Source organism: Miniopterus natalensis, chromosome 10 (genome assembly GCF_054644295.1).
Source record: "Miniopterus natalensis isolate mMinNat1 chromosome 10, mMinNat1.hap1, whole genome shotgun sequence".
In the NCBI taxonomy this organism is placed as follows: Eukaryota; Metazoa; Chordata; class Mammalia; order Chiroptera; family Miniopteridae; genus Miniopterus; species Miniopterus natalensis.
The window spans coordinates 14,134,987-14,156,209 of NC_142090.1; the positions used below are offsets into that span (position 1 = coordinate 14,134,987).

Genomic DNA, 21,223 nt, shown 5'->3' on the forward strand with positions numbered 1-21,223 from the left:
TTGACTTTGGAGAAGTGTAACAGTCACCCTTTGAAAGGAAAACCCTGACAACAGCGTGTATTGATTCCCAGTCATGCTGGGAAATTGCCACTTCATTTCTTCTTCATAAACTGTTGGCTTTCATTTTTTTTTTTTTTATAAAAATGAATCCTATTTGCAGGGACACAGCAGAGCTCTGGGAGCAGGGCAGGTGGGAGAGGGCTCCGGTCCAGGGGGCACCATTCACTGCATTCTCTTTGGTTCTTTTCAGGACGAGCCATGCAGAAGGGGCATTTGGGTCTGCGGGGGTTGTGTGGTTTATTTTCCTGCTCGGACCATATTCGATTCTTTTTCTAGGAGATCTGTAGAGAAAAACAACAAAGAGTATACACTTCAAGGAGGCTGCAGGACTGTCATGTTGCAGTGACAATTGTGGTGTAATAGGAAATCACTTATGTAAGTTGCGGTGCCCTCTGAATGGAGCTTGTCGGAAGTGTGACTGCCGCTTCCCAAGGCCTATTTTTTCCTCCTGCAAAATAATCCTGAGGTTTTCATTTTCAGAGCAATTGAAGAAGTATTATGTGCTGGCCAGGAAATAGGGAGACCCAGCTTCTAATCCTAGGTCGGTCTGCTGAATGTCTTCAGCCTGTTCCCTCTCTGGGCCAGGCCTCAATTTTTCTTTCTTTAAAGCCAAAATAAGCCCTCGCTGTTCTGGACCTGAAGCCCAGGAGGTGAGGATGGATGCGGCGTGCATATTAAAGGGCCAGGTGAGCCTCAGAAGAAAGATTCCATTTATACCCAAGGTCAGAGAAAAATCAAGAAAGAGAATGAAGTCTACGCTTAGGCCTCTAACTCTCAAACCTCTACCAGAAGGGCTGTAAGGGATGAAAGCAGCTGACAAAGGGCCAGAGAGGAGAGTGGACGTGGGAGAGCAGGGGGCTGTGGGAGAGGCCGGTTCGTGCAGGAGGCCAGGCCTGGGCAGGAGGGGAGTCCTGATTCTGGTGGAGGTTAAGGAGGAACTGCTGATGAAGAAAGGGGTACCCAGCCAGTGTGGCTCAGTTGGTTAAGCATCGTCCAAGAGGTCACGGGTTCAATTTCCAGTTGGGGCTCATGCCCGGGCTGTGGGCTCAGTCCCCAGTAGGGAGTGTGCCGGAGGCAGCCAATCAGTGTTTCTCTCTTTCTCTCCATCTGCTTTCTTCTCTCTGAAATCTTTTAAAATTTTTATTAAAAAGAGAAAAGGGATTATTATTCCCCTTGATGCCCATCTTTCACTTTGTTCCATATATATGTAGTTACATATTATAGAGAGGAAGATGCAGTGAAAGAAAATTTTAAACAATCAACCGATCAATAAATTAGGGAATATTTCTTGAGTGCCTACTAGGTGCTAGGCGCTATGCAACCGTTTGGTTGCAGTGAGATGAAAGACCTAGTTCCTGCCCTTAGGGAGCTGCAGCTTGGTGTGCCCGCAGCACACGTGTTAATAGATCATTTAAACACAGTGTGGTAAGAAGTAAAACCTGGGCATGCAGAGGGCACCCAGAGAATTATATAAGAAGGGCACCCGTCCAGATATAAAAGGCAGGCCATCGAGAAGGTCTCCTGGAGAAGGGGCAAGGGGCATTACCCGAGCTTTGAAGGGTGAGGGGGATTGGCTTTGTGAACACATGAAGAAGGGGTGCCAGGTGGAGGACTCGGTGTGACAAGTGAGAGCACACAGTACTCCCCAGCCTGCAGTCGTTCAAGGCAGCGGTGGGAGGTGGGGCTAGATGCAGACACAGAGAGTGGCTGGGCCAGGACCAGAGGTGAGTGTCCAGGGAAGGGTTTTATCTGGCAGGCCTTGGTGATTTCCAAGGAAGAGAGTCAATAAGACCGGATTTGCAGCATAGAAAGGTCACTATTGGGGCCACATGGAGTAGGCCTCAGAGTGCAGCTCTGTAGTAATCCAGGGAGACGTAGGAGAGAGCTGATCAAAGGCCACGGCAAAGGAGAGAAAGGAAGGGACTGATTAGAGAGGAGCCTGGGAGTTAGAGCTGACAGATGGTGAACATGGCAGTGAAGGCGGTAGGGAGTAAGGGGACCTGCCCAAGCTGGACACCTGGTGGAAGGTGACACCATACCCTTAGTTAGAGATTTCTAGACCAAGGCTCAGTTGAGGGGGAGTGGCGGGAGAATGTGTTCTTTTCTGGACATGGTGAGTTGAGGTGCATATGGGATTTCCAGGGAGAGGTGACCAGGAGGCCAGCAGGCATATGGCTCCTGTGCTCCTGGCAGCTTCATCTCAGTGTTACTATGCTATTTACTCCTGGTCCCATTTGTAGACTTAGGAATTCGTTTTGGGATCTGGCAGAAGCTTAGTAAAGAAGTGAGAAGACCCACATATAGATTTTTACATTTTTCAAGTGAATTAAACATACGATCTGAAACATTTTGCTTGAGATTGCTTTGAAGACATCCAGGCATTCACCTTGCCTTAGGACATCCTCCCTGCTCTCCAGTGGGAGGCTAAGCTGTACACAGATGGTTACAGAGCAAGATTAAGGAATAAATGCAGATTTAGAACTCAGCAATGGAGAGTGACCAGGCCTTTGTTTCGGGGTCTTAGCTTATTCTCTTTCTTGGCGTGTGCACCCCATTTTCAATGAGTGCACACTCAAAGCTGCGTGGTCTGGTGAAATGAACTCCAGCTCCATGAGATGATTAAAAATTTGACCTTGCCCTTTAGATATAATGTCTTGTTTGTCTGGGGGTAGGAACCAGCCTGTAAAATCAAGGCCTCCATGTAGGGCCTGGGCGCCAGATAAGCTTCGCTTGGTCCTAAGAACACTGAAAAAAAATCGTATTATTTGAATGCCATTAGGTGGGACAGACCCTCTCCAGGTTCCAGGTCCCACTCTGTTGTCCTTCCTTTGCTTCCCACCTTTGTTGTCCTACATTTATGGTGAAGGTACTTGCATTAAATACCAGCAGCCTGGTACCTAGTAGGTACTCAAACAGTGCTTAGTCTGTCTTCCTAATATGTGGAAACAAATAAATGAGTTAACATATTAGTGCCAAGTGCTTTGCATTCTGCAGGGAAGCTTTGTAACTTATTAGCCCCTCTTAATGGCAGGAGATGTACAAGTGGCTGGTGACAAAACTTGTAGGCGCTCTTGGTTCTATTAGTGTGTTCGTACTGTGGGAACCTTAGAGAACAGGCCATTTGGTTTGAGCAGAATGTGGAGAGAGAGATGCCCAAGCTCTCCAAGCTTTCCCAGACCCTGCCAGCTCACGCTCCCCTGTGCTGCAAGTCTCAGAAGAACAATGAAAGCCTCCAGGCTGCATCAGGGGTGCAGGTCCTCAGACGGTGCAAGGTGTCTGACTGGCCTGCGCACAGTTTAGACCAGTCCTTTAGGACGAGGGGACTCTGGGAATTCAGTCCCAAATGTCTTTAGCTGCAAAACTGCAGTGCAATTTCAAGTGAAACAATGGGTCTACTCTCTTCTCTGGATCGCTTCTGGGTATCTCAGAGCTGCTAATAAAAACGGCTATATGTGGGCTCTCTTGTGGAGAAGGGACCACAGGGCCGGGCAGGTATTTCTGAGCTCTAACCTTTCAGCAGCCCCACAGAGGTGACAGGGTTTCTGTTCTTACCTCCTGGTGCCTGTCTACCCAGCCCTCATTCATTTTATCAGCTGCATTCAGTACCTAATATATTTATGCAGCCACTCTTTTGGTCTCAGGGAACTCAGCAGTTTTTCCCAGTTTATCTGGTGGCAACTTGTTTCCTCAGTAGGAGGCAGAAGGGAGGTCCAGGGTCCTAAGAAAGGAAGTAACCTAATCGCAGTGAACTGTGGTCAGGACCAAAATAGAGTTGTCCCTGCTGCCCTGGGTGGCGCTTGGAGGTCCATGGCTCTCTCCGTTGGGGTGGGAGCTCTGGGATTGGTGAGCTGGGTCCCCTCAAAGGCTGCCTCAGAGTCTGGGACAAAGGTAGGGAATCCCCACTGCTGCTGCTTTTCTGTCACATCGCCCTGCTGTGTGTTCTTGTAGAGGCTTCCCACTGACCTGCAGGTTAGCAGGTGTCCTCAAAGGAGGTTTTCTGGTTTTAAGTTCAGATAAGAAGATCCAGGAAAGGCGCAGATGCTCCAGGCGCTGACCGTGTGCCTGGTGTCGTACTGGACAGAAAATTTGAGCTGTTGATGGCCCCGGGGCTGGGTGGGAGAGAGAGCAAGACTCACTAAACCCAGACCTGATTTCATGAAGGAGGCGCCACAGCTCATTCTCGCCTCCTTCATTCCTTTTCCCAGGACCAGGCTCCAGCAAGACCAAATGCGCTGGACAAACACTTGAAAGTAAATTGATTGCATATGTTTAAAAAGCTGTATTTATGTTTATGACTGTCATCGAGTGAAATGGTATTTCCTTGGCATCTGGGATTTGAGATGTCCCAGTTCTCCTGCTTTCCTTTGGTTGGAAAAATTCTAACCGACACAGGTGAGAGCACTGTGGGTTTGGAGTGTTGAGAAAGTTCCAGGAAAGAGCTCGAGGAATATCATCACATGACCAGCCAGAGAACAGTGACTTCTAAAAATGCCAAACCACATTTCCCCAGCGCACGTTGTTTGGAAAGAATGGCATTCTTATTCCAGAATTTCTATTTTCAAATTTTAAAAATCTTTAGTCCTGGAGACAGTTTTACCACCTAAGCAATTTTGCAAGTAGCCTTGTGCACATTCCAGATGGTAGCCAGGCCTGGGTATTTTTGGGGTCAAGATAGTAATACACCTAGAGACTCTGCAAATTCAGGCTGCCAAGAATTTATCTGTAACGTACAATTTATTGACCTGTGTTTTTAGCATTTACATCTCATATTCCCACTTGCAGGCTTGTTGAAAGCAAGCAACCGTCTTATACACATTTGGGGTTCCCTTGGGGCCTGATAATAGGGTGGGTTGATTTCTTTTTCTCTCGCTCCACCTTAAACTTGGTTTTCTGAGCTTAAAATGAGGAGTGCTGGAATGGTCTGACAGTAGAAGGCATCACACCTACTGAAACACTTGAAAATCCACGGGAAGTGGGAAGCAGCTTGCCGCAGAGTCTGTACCAAGTGATGGATGTGTGCTGATGTTCAGTCTTTTATTTAATGGTCGTTGCTCAACAATGGATTGTGACGAGAGAGCATCTACTGAGTCTCGGTCTTGACCACAGACTTGCGAGGGACGTAGGAACTGCTGTTACTTCCTTTCCAAAATGAAAATGCCATTAAACTTGGCTGGCTTCCCATTGTCTTTGGCCAGAAGGTTCTAAGGTTTCACAAAGGTGAAAAAAAATAAAGATGATAACATCAAAGTGAAATTCAAGGACGTAAAGAGATTTCGATTTAGAGGCGTAAAGGGTTGCCCCTTGGTAACTGATTGACTGCTTTATGTCCCCCTCTCCCCCACTCCTTCTGTCTCCTGTGAAGAAAATCTTAAATTTCAGGTTTTTACCATGTCTCCTTCCACCTCGTTTCTCTGAGCCACATAGCTGGGCTGTGCTGGCAAGTTGGGTGTGTTCGCAGGGGATGGGAGAACCCAGCTTTGGTAGCACCTGATGGAGACTCTTTCTCTTTTAATTACTTTCCACGTTGCTTGACAGCTCACTGCTGTTCACGCACATCTGACATTGGGACAGATGTGCGGAGAAGGTCAGAGTCTGCAGGAAGTGAGGGTGGCAAAGCCCAGTGTCAGGTTCATCTCATGTCAGGGCTGTTGGTCACAGGCTCCCCGAAACTCTAGGAGCAGCCTCACCCCACTGCTGGCTCATAACCACTGGGTCTCTCAACTCCTCCCACCCGCATTTGGTGTATATTTTACATGAACTTTGGCCATCTGGTACTTTACCCATTAATATTTTTTTGAAACCTAAACTTTGAACTTATGTTCCTCACATCAAATGTTATTTTGGGCTCCTGTTTGGGCCCTGCTACAGCCGGCCCAGATAGTTCTGAACTATGTCATTATAACCAATAGGGAAAGCCTTGCAGCGAGACCACATGACTTCTTTCATAGCATCTCATTTGACCTTCACAAATTCTAGAATTTGTCACCTGCAAATTTGATAAGTGTGACTCTCAGCCTTCATTCAAATTACTGATAAAAATGTGAAGCTGCATAGCACCAAGGGCAGAAACCTTTGGCACGGCATTTCCTGGAGAGCTTTCCGTGCAGGTTTGACAAATAACCATTGATGAAGCTTCTTTGGGCCCAGAAGCAATGGAGCATTGAGGCCCCAGCATAGACTTTGGAGGCAGACAGACCTGGCATTGCAGCCTGGCCATTACAATGGTCAGATTACTTGGGGGCTGAGTTTCCAATGATTACAGGTAGGTGAGAGTTTCTTCCTCCACAACCTTCTAAACAAAGCAAGTGTCAGATCTGATTCTACCATACCTACCAATATTTATTAGGGAGCAGACACAGAAGTAGTCAAACAACCTGTTCTTGGAGCTCAGTGCAGACCCTGTCTTCTGTCCCTGCTTGTGCCAGAGAAAGGTTTTGCAGATTTGTTGAGATTATCTAAGATATCAGTGAAGGTCATGCAAAAACCTTGTGTCCTTATGTGTGTGCACTAGTGAAATGAATGGCAGAACTGAGCACAGAGTGGATACATAAACATGTTTGTTAAATCTAAACTCCCTGAGGGTGTACATGTGGGGCATGTGGCAGGCAGAGTCCCCACGTCAGCTTTTTCTGGCTCCAGGGGGTAGTACAAATATTATCATTTTCTGAGTGTGCTGGGAAGTGAGAACATTTGGAAAGCAATGATTTAGTGACTGTCTTAGTTTCAGTTTAGACTAAGGTGGCTTAAACAACACAAACATTTACTTCTCATAGTCCTGAAGACTGGAAGTTGGAGATCAGGGTGCCAGCATGCTTGAGTTATTGTTTGGCTCCCTTTTCCCTGTTTACAGATGACCATCTTCTCATTGTATCCTCACTTGGGAGAGAAAAGGTGGGGAGGGGGGGAGAGAAGGAGAGAGATATGAAGTCTCTCTTCTTATAAGAACACTAATCCCATTCAGGAGGGCTCTACCCTCATGACCTAAGTACCTTCCAAAGGCCATACCTAATACTATCATATTAGAGGTTAGGATTTCAACATATGAATTTGGGGGGCACACAAACATTTATTCTACAACAGTGACTCTGACAAGTTTGTTTGAAAGAAGATTTACGTGAAGCAGGTACAACAATATTTTGGTTGCAGGTTTCAGCTCACCTTCTAGTAGAATCAGAGGACAGTCTTCTGAAATATGAAACACACATTTAATGGGGGCTCTAGGCCAAGAATGGAGCCACAGAGGGCCCTGGACTTGCCAGATTCTTGTGCCCATAAGGCAGAGATGCCTGGACAGTATTTCTAACCAATCATCTGTATTTGACTTAATGTCTCATTGAAAAATTATTTCCAACATCTCTCATGCTCTTTAATAAAACCAGTAGTGCCCATTGAGATAGTGTGGTTGAAATACTCAAGGTGAACTCTGATGCAGGTCTTTTAAAAGCCAACTCACCAGCCCCAGGGGATGCATTTTTCACGACAGCAGTTCAGATGCTGACTGAGCATTCTTGGGTGTAGATTAAAACTAACTTACTTACATTATACCACACTGTTGAAGCTGAAGTATTATAAAGTAAATTATAGACATAATCAAACTCTGGATCCTTAGCTGTGTGACATTGGGCATGTTACCTATCCTCTCTGATGTTCAGGCCCCTTATTATTAAAAAGGTAAAACAATACATGACAGGACTATTGTGACAATAAATGTGACATAATAGACACAGGTTGGCACATAGTAAATGCTCAATAAATGGAGGCATTATATTATGGAAAATTATTGCCTGTTCTTCGTATACCTAAAACATGTTAGTTATGCTTCTTGCCACTCTGGGTTGGATTAAAGCTCTTCAGTTTTCTTGTTTTACAAATAGTCATGTCTGTTTGTAACATGGAGCTTCAGTGGGCCTACCAGTTCTATAAGCAAGTGGGAAAGGAGGGCAGGTGTCTGGTCCCATGAAATCAATCTTGGTCTTCCCTCTATATAAGACCTCTTTAAAAATATTTAACAATGTATGTAGAAATTCCTTCATTTTCAGAAGGTCCAGAATTTGCCTGGAGCTTAGATTTAACAAACATGTTTATGCATCCAATCTGCTCAGGTCAGCCATTCATTTTGCCAGTGCACACATGTAAACATACATTGTTTTTTAGGACCCCCATTGATATCTTAGATAATGTGTTTTCCTTGCCAGGTGGTGGCGATGGTTGCTGGTTTTCTCAGGTTTACCACCCAGGATTCTAGATCTGGCTTACTGGGAAGCAAGTAGGAGACTCTTGGCTTTAACTCAAGGCAGTGACTACCCATTAGTGAGTAATTATTGCCTGGAGCCTACATGATAATTATGTCAAGCATTGCAGGATGGGGCACCTGCTAATGTTTGCCTGTGGCAAAGTCATAAAGCTGAGTCCATCAGAGATCAGAGGGGTGGGTCCAGTGCCCATGGCATTGATGTACCTGGATATGCTCACCTGTATCCAACAGGGGATATTATGAAAACAGCCTATCTTAGTCGTCCTCGGTTCCAGGCCCTGGTTTCCTGGTGAGATAGCCTTGAACCAGATAGGGATTGTCCTGCCTGGTTTTCACTGTGTGTGTCCAGCTATCCAATCAGAATCCTTTGCCCCGAGGCACCCTGGTTGGCAGAGCATGCCCAACTCCTCCAGTCATGAAATTCATTGGCACAGGGGGACTTTTCTAGAACCTCCCACACCACACAGGAAGGTCCCTGACCACCAGCTCTGTGTGTTTCAGATTGAGTCTGGGGTCAGTTTTCTCTGGCCCTCTTCTGCATTTCATTTTGTGAACCTGTCAGGAAGCTCTGCCCCTGAGCTGATGGCTATAACCCTTCGCCTTTTCTGATGGGTCTGGGGAGGTCTGGGGGGAACATGGAGATCCTTGCAGTGGTGTTATGAGTCTCCCGGGGCAAAACACCATTAGTAGTAATGTGGAAAATAGCTCGAGGGCGGCTGAGAGGGCCTCCCCCATGTCCCCACACTTCCTTTAATCTGTCTCCTCAGTCATTCCAGGAAACACTGACCTCAGGGCAAGCAGGTCACGGGCCTCAGCTGGGGCTGGCAGAAACAGACCTCGGGATGCAGACTCAGCTCCCAGATCATCAGGGTGTGGATGTGGGAGCCAGAGATAGGTGTTCAGAGCAGCAGGGTTTCTGCTCACTAGGGACACCCAGAGAGGCTGGCTTCTCCAGGGACCAGAATTAGGAAGAAACTTGTTTTCTTTTTCTTCTTCTTCTTTTTTTTTAATGTTTTTATTGATTTCAGAGAGGGGAAGGGAGAGGAAGAGAGATAGAAACATCAATGAGTCATTGATCGGCTGCCTCTTGCACGCCCCCTGCTGGGAATCAAGCCCACAACCTGGGCATGTCATCTCCTGGTTCATAAGTTGGTGTTCAACGACTGAGCCACACTGGCCCATCAAAAACCTCATTTTCATGGCATGGTGCCCCATAGCACCCCAGAACCCCGAGCCACACATTCCATCCAAGGCTGATAAGCCAATCCCCTGACTCCTGGCAGGACCACACCTCAGGGGGCTTGTTGTGGGCAGTGCTGGACCCAAGGCAAGATTTCTTTCTTTTTAGTCTCTTTCATCTTAACACAACTTCCTCTCCAGCTAGTATCCACACCATTCAGCTGGTGTTGGGGAAGGGGCTCAGGCGTCTAATTGATTTTGTACAGAAGGGTGTTACTCCTGATATTATTCTCCAAGGAAATGAAAACCCAGGTTTCTTTGATTCAGTTTTGGGGCTAAAAGGGGAGAGTCTCCAGACTGAGGAAATGCAATTGGAGTGTCCATGCTGACCTGAGCTCCAACAGGGGTGGGGGATGCAAGGGTAAGTGGGGAGTAGGGAATTTGCAGGTAATCAGATCACCCCTTCAGCTGGAAACCTCATATCTGGAAAAGAACTTCCCCTTCTCACTTTCCAGAGCCTGCCTGCTATGAGGTGTGCTGCAGGAAATTGGGGCTGGTAAAGGAGCAGGCCACCCCCATTCCCATCCCCAGGGCTGTCTAGAGCTCCGGCCCCTGGCCCCTCAGTGCCTCATCTCCTGCAGAAGAGGTACTTCTAGCTACTCTTTATGGACCAGGATATCTGAAGGAGGAGGAAGACTAGTAAAGAGCCTCAGACAGGTAACCCCCTTTGTGGCTTCTTGTTTAGAGCAAGTGTTTGCTGAGAACTCAATCAGCCCTCCTAGCTTGTTATTTTTCAGTGTCGTAAACAAAGGTCTAGGAGTCAGATCTCCAGCACCGAGGTTCTGGGTAACTTTGCCAGCTGTGATCTGGATGCGATCTCTGAATGGCTTTTCCAGCCCCAATTAAGCTTTCCTGCTCGTCAGGCTCTCACCGGGAGCTTTCCTGTCAAAGGGAGGGAGGCGGGGCAAGCACTTAGCCTTAGCACACTGTCAACTCCGCCTATGTCGCAGTTGCACGCAGGGCATTGATTTTACATGTCCCTCCTTAGAACCTGCTAATAGGATTCTTTCCCTCTCCTTCCCTCCAACCTTTTCAACCTGGCCCGACTCCTGGTCAGACCTTGATTACATGTCTCATTGATTCCATCCAGCTATTTATTAATACACTAATTAGTATGTTCATTTAAAAGAGAGTGACACCGCTTTTTAAAAATAAACGTACAGAGGTGCAGGTTAATGGAGATTTCTGTTTGTTTAACATCAGTGTCTGGTGTGAAGAGGATTCGTTTTGGATGCTAAAAGGACACAAGGTTTTTCCGGGGCTCAAATCACTTTCACTGACAGTCACCCTTTGAAAGGTGACACCTGGAATCACATTGCATTTTCCTTCATGATATTCGGGCAGAGAAACTAGAGGGTGACCGAGAGGGTGCAGGACTAGCTGCACGGTCGTTTGAGGACAACTCTGATTGTGGGTGAGGAAGGCTGGCTGTTGGGCAGCAACGGTGAGGCACACTCACTTCTCTGTCTGTAGGCTGTCTGGAATTTTTCTTTTAAAGGTCTGTAAGTGAATTAACATTGTTATTCTATCATAGGCTTGTTCTGTTTGTTCTAGAGCTGCTCACAAGTGGGATTTTAACCAGGGTAGGTAGGCGAACTCTGCAACAAACCACCCCCAACTGTCAGTGGGTTCACACATCGAAGTCCAATAATGATTTGCTCTGTGCCGTCATTCAGGAGCCCAGGTTCCTTCCATCTTGTGGCTTCATCATCTCTTGGGCTTCTCAGTTCTCCACTGGGACTTCTGCATCTGGTTAGGAGAGGAGGAAAGAGAAAATGTGTGAAGGAAGTGACAGAACTGGTTTGGGGACCTTGATGCACCCAGGCTCACTGTCTCCAAGCCCAGCGGTACTGGGGCTGGACGCTGAGGGCCTCTCTCTACATACAGGAGCCAAGTGCAGCTGCAAACCAGCCCAAGGCCAAGGCAGAGCTGAGCAGGCCTGCAGGACACTGCCAGTGGAGGAGGGAGCAGTGTAATGATACATACTTTAGATCAAGGGAAATATTTCCTAAGAGGTATTTTCTAAACTGGGTGGACAACAAAGAGGTCCCAAGTGATTCTCATGTGCAGCCAAGTTCAGAGCCATTTCCGGTGGTTGAACTAAACAGTTCAGCACTGCCAGAGACACCCCAAAGGGAGTGAGTCATTAATAAATAGTTTGTGAATGGGGAGATTAGGTTCCCTGGGATTCCAGTGTTCTTAGGTGTGGTGATGTTTGGTTGCATTTTACTCATGCAAACTAGGAAAAAAACAGATTAGTGTTTGTGTCCCATTGCTAGCTTTGGAAAAAATAGGTTGGGTATTTATTGGAAAGCACAATAGAATATTTGGCCGTGGTGTTTTGGGGATGGGTGGTGGGGACAGAACCTAGACTGCGTGGTGTCGACTCAGCTGCAGACTCTCTCACTATTGTCAGTGTTGTCTGTTTCTAGGTCTGCACCCTTCTCCTGGACTATCCCCCCCAAGCAAAACCCCCAAAGATATGATGGGACATTAAAAAGAAAAGAACCTCACATACACTTGAAGTTGCACTGGGCTCATTAGCTTATAAAAACCCTTCCTCAGCCATCTGGAAGTCAGAATTAAAGTCTATACCGAATTAATTTTGCATTTGGATTTAATTTGATTAAATACGAGGGCTAGGAGTCTAGAACTCCACTTTCTACTACTACAACTAAGTGCTGTTCAACCCGGGCTCTCCAAGCCCCTTGCGAACCCCACCGGATTTGGGACGTGGCATTCCTAGAAACTCTCTGAGCCTGTCCAAAGCCAGGCTTTGTCTCTCTTCATGCTCTCCCATCCGCGGCCCTGGAGTGCAGCCACCAATTCAAAGGGCTCTGTTTGGCTGGTGTTTTCTTCGGTTTCATGTTTTGTTCAACTGCATCAGATGTGCTCGTGCTCAGACTACCCGGGGCCCTGTGTGCGTCAGTGATGGCTTTCTGTCCTAATTTGGTCATGGCGATCTTGGGATCTGTAGTTGTGGCTACAAAGAGAGGTACTCTCCAGTTTCTCGTTGTCCCCAGGGTTCTTTGCAAGCTGGTGCATGAGGCTGAAACAGAGCAGCCCAAAGAAAAGAAATTGAGGCTACCAACAAACTCTCCTGTTACCTCCAGAGCTGATTTGACTCTCCTAGTGGGTGTCTGTGGGGTCCCAGTGGCTCTCTTCTCTGTCACTCTGGAATCCTCGCCCTTTGGTTCTCCTGCATGGTAAACAGATGAGCCAGGATGTCTTCCCAGGAGAGCTCTGGCCCTTGCCAGGCGACCCCAGGAGGAGCCCTATCATAGCTCCCAGCCTCCCCTCTGACCTCTGCCAGCCCTGCATCTTCGCCTGTGCCTGCATGCAATCAGGAGGACCCTCGCAAAGGGACTGAAAGACCTGTGTTGGTATGAAGGGGACATTTGTTAAGTGCCATTCAAAGACCTAGAAACTTAAGCAGAAGTATAGATGTGGGAAGGTTGAAGGAAACATGCCCTAGGCCTAAAGGTAAAGGCTCTGGGATTCGATTTAGGTTCAGTTCACCTCCTACCACTTCCCAAGTTGGACAAGTTCCTTAAACCTTCCTGAGGAAACAGCTTCATCTCTGAAGTGGAACGATGATTCCTTCTTACAGGGCTAAATGAGACGATATATAAAGTGCTCAGTACCAGGACCTGGCCCAGAGCAAGCAGTGGTGAAGAACCTGGCCTAGTATGTCTTCTCTTTGGGAAGGATTTTAGCTTTAAATTATCTCTGTGAACTGGAATCAGGGAAAACTCCACCATGGAGCTAGCCTGCTGTAACTCAGTTTACTGTTTCCAGAGAGGAAGCATTTGAGAAATAAATGTATTTTCAGGCTACTTATAACAAATTGGCATATGTTGGGGCTCCCTTTCCTTGGATGGTGAAACCAGATGGGCCAGTTTGGCATTTGACTTGCATATTTTTATTTTGAGAATCTCACGTGTAGAACCTGGGGTTCCCAAGCCCTGCTTCTCCTAGGATTCCACTGAGGAGGTTTTGAAAGATGACAGATTTCCTCACCTCATCCCAGGCTGATTGAGTCAGAATCTCCAAGAGTGTTGGGAGTGGGGCTGGAGACGGAGAACTTTCTGGAGTGGCTTTCAAGGTGGACCTGATGGTCGGCCAGGTGAGGAAGCCCAGAATAGGATAAGCATTATTGGAGTTCAGGGCACTAGTGGGGACTGTGTTCCAGTAGCCCCCCTAATGGTGTTTCCCTTCCCATCAGTTCTGTGTATCTTTAAAAATAACTCAGCATTTTATACAAGGTGAACTGTAATTTAAAAATTTTAAAAACCCCTCAGTATTTAAGAGGTTATCGGCGATTACCCTCTTCTGTTCCTGAATCTAAGGGAGTGTCTGGTCCTGAATGAATGGTGGCCCTTTTGGACCACGATGATACTACATCCTGGAGATATTCTTACAGATGGATTCTGCCGGAATTCTGCTGTCATTGGGACATTTAAGTATGACCTATGGGTTGGATTTCTTTCTTTTCAGTTCCTACATCCCAGCAGTGTTGTATGTTGAGCCCACTGGGGCTGGCTAAAGGGAATAAATGGTGAAGACCCCTCTCCAGTAAATCCATATCCCTGTGGTTTCTGTTTTCCCTTCCCTTTTTTTTCCTTGTCTCTCAACCTTCTTGTAAGGACCCTCCCAGCTGTGACCCTGGGAGGTGGGAGGGGAGGACAAAGCATAGCATGAGGTCCTGTGTGGTGTGGGTGTCCCTCCCTGACCCTTCCTTGTCTCCTCTTTATTTTCCTGTCTGGGTGGGAAATGGTGACACCCAGGCCACTGTGCTCAGGGGCTCCTGCTAAAGCTGGAGCAGTTGCTGCCTGCTGACCCCACCAGGAAACTGCTCCCGGAGGTTTCGCTGATGTCTCCATGAGTCACGCAGAGAGAGCAGACTCCAGGAAGCCTGCCGGGTTACTTTTCCCCAGTTCCCCTTCTCTTCTCAAGGACAGATTTTCGATGAGCGATCCTATTTTGGAGACATGTCAATTTTGTTCCTCCTGTAGATTTGGGGAGCTCAAGGGAGGGACCTAGGAGCCTCAAATCTGTGAGTTTCTGAGGATCTTTAAGGAGGCTGGCATAATAGTTCATGGCAGAAAGGCACCTGCCCCCTTCTCAGCAGTGAATGCTCTGAACCAGGAGAGTGTGTTCCCCTGTGACGGACGCTGTGGGTCTGTCCCTGGCCTGACAGTGGGAAAGTGAGACTGGATCACCTTGAAGAGTCTTGAAAATAAGCGTCTTCCTCCGCTCTGAGAGGAATCAGAGAGCTGCACTCTAGCAGACCAGGAGGTCACTGGCTCCTGTAGCCTCTGAGGGTTAACCGATGCCACCCTAAGGTAGGAAGGAGAGGGAGGGTGTTTCCAGGCCTGGCTGGGAAACATCCTAAAGTTTAGTTATTCTCAAATCGACCCTAACCCAGTGGTTTGCAAACATGACTGTTAACTGGAAACCCACAGGCCAAATCACATTTGTGCTTCATTTAAGAGCATGGAATGTTTTGCTGTGGCCAACATTTAAAGATCAAGAGATTTCACTTAAAATGTGGTTTTTGCACGTCTGTGGAAATATAGGTGTATTTGAGAGCAGTGAGCCTGTGTTCCCACATGGCCACAACTGGAGGGAGCTCAGGCCGCTTCCTAGGAGCCACACGCTGTCCAGTTTGCAGAGCTGCGTGAGCTCTCCCAGCTCCCTTCATTCATTCGTGTCATTTGCCTTACCTCCCTGGGACCTGAGTTCGGGAGCTCTGCAGTGCCATAAGAATCATGTAAAGATCTATTGAAGTGTTAGGTTTCTGGTCCCCTGCACCCTCAGAGGTTCTGATTCCATGGGTGTGGTTCTGCAGCATCAACTACACTTTGAGAGATGTCAGCCTAGAGCTCAAGGCACAATTTCCAATGAGGGTGAGGGTGTTCTGCACAAAGATCGCCCGGCAAAATGTTTAGCAATTACTTGAAGAGAAGTGATGCCTGGTTCTTTTTCTTGCTTCCCTCACCCCAATTTAAGCATCACAGTATTTATTGAGTGTTTCCTATAAGCCAGGCTCGGTGCCAGGGGCTGCGGTTCAGTGAGGAATCGATAAATACAGCCCTGCCCTCAGGGAGCTTATGGTCTCTGCCTGGGCCATTTGTGCTCAGATCTCTCTCTGCCTCAATAGGTTGCCAAGTCCTCTACTTGCACGTACGTTCTACCTTTCATTGGGTTAGAACAGGCTGCCCACAGGTCCCTAAGCGGTGATGGCAGGAGGTGGGGTCCTTTTGGGAGAATTAGTAAGAACTATTTGGGACAGACAACATGAGTCCAGAAAATACTGGGAGAGGGGTCGTCATATTCTTGAATTTCAGTTCTGGAGAGGTCAAGGGGTCCTGGGATAGGACAGGAAGAGGAAAGTACGTTTGCTTTTTGCAGATAATATTGATTTGGTGCAGACGATTAATAAAAAGGCAGGAGCAAACCCGTGATGTATGTGCGGTGAGCTCTGCCCGGCGTGGCTTATTGCTCACCTCCATCTGTAGCTCAAGTTCAGCTCAGATCGATGCCACGCTCGGTAATTTATTTATGAAATTATATGGCCCTTCCTCAAGTAACATTTTACTTTTATTTTATTTCATCTCCCAGATCCCCACAGTGAAAGCAGAAGTTATTTCCTCACGGGCAGCTGCCTTTTGACACTCATTCATATAAATGGAAGGGGAGACGGGGGAAAATATCTCTAGTACCTGGCAGACATCTAGGCCAGGCAAGTCGTGATGATAGTTTAAAGGTTTACATTTCCATTGGATTCAGTCTCTACCTAGAGACCTGGGAAATTAACCCTAGCGGGTGCCTTTTCACCACTCAGTGGATTCAGTATGATAGTCCTAGGCGTCCCCAAGGCTCACCTGTCACATAGTGATGGGGTGTGCACCTCTCACCCTCTGCACACCTGTTTATTTCTGTGTGCTTTTATTTTCTGTGGAGCCTCCTGGCTCATGTCCTGATGCCCCAGGATCTCTGGTTATTAACAGAGGGGCTTGAGCTTTCTCCTTGCCCCAAACAGGAATTGTGCTGTCAGCCAATGTCACTTAAAAAATCTCTGATAACACAAAATGGGGCGACCTCCCTCTCCCCACGAGGTTGCCTCCCCTACCTGATCATGTGTGATGAGTGGATGTATTCCAGTGGCAGGTTCTTTATTCTCATATGAAATTGTCTCTCCTCTGGGGATTTTCTGGGTTAAAGAGTTACCACTGCCCCATCTTCCTAGTCTCACCACCACACCCTAGTTCAGATATGTCTGCCTCTTCTCTACAACTTTGACAAAGCCTGTTAACTCTCCTTCCTGATTTTGGTCTTGTCCCCTCCAATCTGTTCTGTACTTAAGTGTCCAATTCACCTTCATCACATATAGCTCTCAGGTTACCACTCTTGTCCTCAAGAATCTTCAGTGGCTCCCCACAAATTATTGGATATATGTCCCCTTTACCCTAGGTTATCAAGGTTATTTATGTTTTAGAATGAGCCAATACTTCAGCTTTATCTTTTACTTCCTCCCTAACATAAATCCAGTGTTCTAGTCAAGTCATGTGCAGGCACACCTTTATTACTGTGCTTCACTTTATCTCACTGCACAGGTGTTTTTATCAACACTGAGGCAAGATCCAACACCAGCAAAAAGATTACGACTCACTGAAGGCTCTGAGGATGGTTAGCATTTTTTAGTGATAAAGTATTTTTTTATTGAAGTCTGTACATTTTTAAAAAGATATAATGCTATTGTACAGTTAATAGTTTATAATACAGTATAAACATAACTTTTATATGCATTGGGAAACCAAAAAATGTGTGCAACTCACTTGTTATGATACTCTCTTTATTGCGGTGGTCTGGAACCCACTAGGCATGCCTGTACTATTTGTGGGACTTTTGGTAATGGAAGAGTAGGTAATTCAGACTGACTCACCTACTGAGGAAAATTCAAAAAGTGGGAAAGATATTTTCAGAAGTGTGCTTCAAGATGTATGAAAGCTAACAAAGTGGTAAATATTTACAGGGACAAATTTTGAAAGGGAATGGAAATCAAAAGATAAGTTACCAGAGGGGTGAGACTTTTTTTCTGATTTCTAAGAAGCCACCGAAGGCCTAGGAAGTACATTTCACAGCTTCATTGGGTCAGGGAACAAAAGCTGGAGTTCAGGGCCTATCAAAGTGGGTGCATTTGGGTTTAAGACTACAAGTAAACCAGCCACCCCTTCCAAGTTCTAAAGTCCAGCTTTGAACTTTTGAGAAGCTGAGAGAAATCTCCATTCCTGAAATGGAGCAATGTTAGATTGTATTGCAAGAAAGTCACCTGGCAGAGGCGTTAGGATGCTCTCTGGAGGAAGATAATATTATCCTAGTCATCAAATTATCCTTACAAACAAACCTTTGAACACGATATCTAGCTTACAATCATAGATAAGTTGGCACACATATCTAGCTTACAATCATAGATAAGTTGGCGCACAGGACGCAAGTCAACCTAAATAAGAATCAGCAGAAACAATAGGCTTTGCGGGTTTTCTGGACACCGCAATGATCCAGCACTGACTTCAACTAACTATGCTGACAGCAAAACCTGGCAGCCAACTACAAACTATAAAAATGCTTGAGTAAATTTGAAACAAGAACGAAAAAGAAATTCTAGAACTGAAAATATAGCAACTGAAATTAAGAATTCAGTGGATGAGTTAGAAAAGAATTTAGACACCGCTGAAGAAAAAATTAGTGAAGTGGGGGACAAGGCAAAATAACCCGAAACGAAGGATAAAAATACAGAAAAGGGGTTAAGAGTTGTAGGGGACACAGTGAGAAGGTCTCACCTATTTAATTAGAATTCTACAAAGAAAGAGAGAGAATAGGGAAGAAATATTATCTGAAGAAGCAATGACTGTGAATTTTCTAAAACTGAGGAAAGATATCAATACACAGATTCAAGGAGAGCTACAAACTCCAAGCAGGATAAATAAAGAGAAATCTACATGCAGACATGTCATAATAGAAATGCAGAAAATTAAAGACACATCGTACTGTTTGTTTATTTCTCAAGTAGGTCCCCAATTCCCTTGTATCTATACCTCTGTGTATATTCCTTTATTTTCATCTGTGCAAATGTCACCCATTATTTATCAAGCTTTATCTGATAATCCTCCTGTTCTTACCTTCAACCAGATTTATAATTAAAGTGATCAATAATAACTCAGTGTCAACAACATTAATACTATTTCCATAACTATTGCTACCACCATGGAATACTTATTTAGTTCCAGGTATTGTTCTTGGCGCCCATTGTACACGATCTCATTTAATCCTCATAAAACTCGGTAGAAGTTTTTACCCAAGAAAAAAACTGAGGCCACCCAGATCTCCTCTGAACTTTTATAGCATTTTACCTGTCTTACATCATTTATAACATTTTTCCGACTGTAATTTGTGTGTAAAGCTCATCTCATCTAGGGGAGGAAACTTCTCTTTGCGTCTCTTACTGTGCCTACCACCTAGCTTGGCACATGCCCAGTAAGTGCCCGTTCATTTGCGTGAGTCTTGCACATAGTTTGTCCCCGAGATACCTTAAGTGCCTGTGGATCTGTTAAAAGTCTGAGCAGATGCACCAATAGAAGCTGTGAGCCCATCCCCACACCTTATCATCTCTGCCTGCCTGAGCGACTCTCGTTCACACGTTAAATTGAAAGCAGTGACCGAGGCTCTATTTAAAGTGTCCTCGAAAATGGTACTCAAGTGAGTAACACAGCTATTTCGCTGATGTGGGTGAGGTATTTATGGAGAGGTTGTTTTTCCTTTGGATGCGGGCTGGGGTTTGAAACCAGCCATTATATGAAACCTGCGTGGATGTCAGATGGCAAATGAGAAAAACAAACAAACCCAAACCTCTTCTACTACTTACCTCCGTCTCTATCAAGACATCACCTCCCTGGGTATTTTCTGCAATCAGGCCGTGTACCTTCCATCAGCATCCAAAGATCACAAAACATGACCTGGGGCCAGTCAGGTTGAAGCAGAGTAGTCCAGAGCAGACGAATAATTGCATTCCAGCCCCGGCTCTCTCTGGATTTGTTCACCACCTCAGCCTGACAGCTTAATGGCTTGTGAGAGAAGGAACATTTTAGCACAGCCCGTCTCTGTGTCTTGTGGGGAGGGGCTAGCTGGTGAAAGCACTAGTGAAGTCTCTGGAGCAAGGGGGCTGTGTTAAGTTAGGAGGACCGGCCAACTCCATCAGAGCCACACACCGCCACTGCTTCGGGCAAACTGGTGATTTGTGTGTGCTTACGTGTGTGGCTGCCGCTCTGTGCCCCTCCGGCTCTCAGCCTGGGCACCTTTCCACTGGGCAGCCTTTGACGTAAATCTTTATTGATTTTACTGATTAAATCCACTGCTTGCCTTTTTGACAGCAGGATTTTTTACTTTCTGAACAGCACTGACAATCTCCTCCCTTCCTCTCCTCCTCTCCCTCTCTCAGTAACAAACAGTAGATAGCACCAAGTTTTTAAGACAGGGCCACACTTCACTTTCTACTCTCTGGACCCAGCATTCATTTCCTCTATGAGCTTTTGGAGACTATGGGGGAAGCCTCAAGTCCACAGTGCTGGAAGATGTTTGCCTGGGTCCTGGAAGTGAAGAGCTTGTCTAGGTTTGGTTGGGGGTGGTTAGAGGCTTTAGGCAGTTGCATATTAAAGTGAGAAAACAAAATGTCTAGAATAAAAACTAACCCTCACAACACCCAAAGTAGGAGCTCTTGGGACTGCGGCAGGAAATGTCTCTTATGAGATTTCCAGCTATTACTGCAATTACTGTGATTTGATTGATGGATCTCCAGGACGCCTCTGGCACCATGTCCTTCTCTGTAAAGCTCTGAACCTCTGGGGTGGTCCATGTTTCTCAATGGAGGTGCCACTGGCATTTTTGGCACACTGTTCTTCATTATGAAGGACCATCTTGCACAGTGCAGGGTGAGCATCCCCACTCCTTTGGGTGCTAAAAGCCAGGAGCACTCAGTCAACCAACAAAGCTTCCATGCGTCTCTAAAGGCCCAGGAAGCGGGAGAAGGGGACTGCCCAGACTGAGAAGTATGCAAGTCTGAGAGGAACAAGGACACGTTGACACCTGTGCCTCTTCCTGAGCAAGTGGGCTACAAGACATCTTTGACAGCCATGACCTTGAACAAGTCACTTCAGAAACTCTGAGTCTTTAGGATCCTCGCCTGTTGAATGGTGATAGTAGTAGAACCCATCTCTTGGGTTTGGTAGGAAGATTGACATTAGTGAATATGTGAGTACCTACAATGTGGTAGGCAATTCGCTGAGCACATTATATGCAGCATCTCATCTTATCTTTGCAACCAGCCACCCAAAGAAGTAGGTTCCATTTTTATTCCCATTTTACAAATGATGAAACTGTTGTTAGTCCCACCTTATGGACACAAAGACTCAAGGTCATGCCGATAGCTGGGTTATAACTTTGGTTAGTGGTTCTCAAACTTCAGCATGCTTCAGACTCTCCTGGAGGACTTGCAGAACTCACTCACAGATTGCTGGGACTCATCTCCAGAGTGTCTGATTCAGTAGGTCTGGGATGGGCCTGAGGATTTGCATTTTTAACAAGTTCCCAGGAGCCCTGGTGCTGCTGCTC

At 46.3% G+C, this 21,223-nt stretch overlaps 1 protein-coding gene across 1 annotated transcript in view; it reads left to right on the forward strand.

The window, feature by feature from the left end:
* PLXNA4 (plexin A4) overlaps positions 1-21,223 on the forward strand; it is a 399,973-nt gene that overhangs the window by 10,766 nt on the left and 367,984 nt on the right. The gene's annotated exons all lie outside the window — the stretch shown is intronic.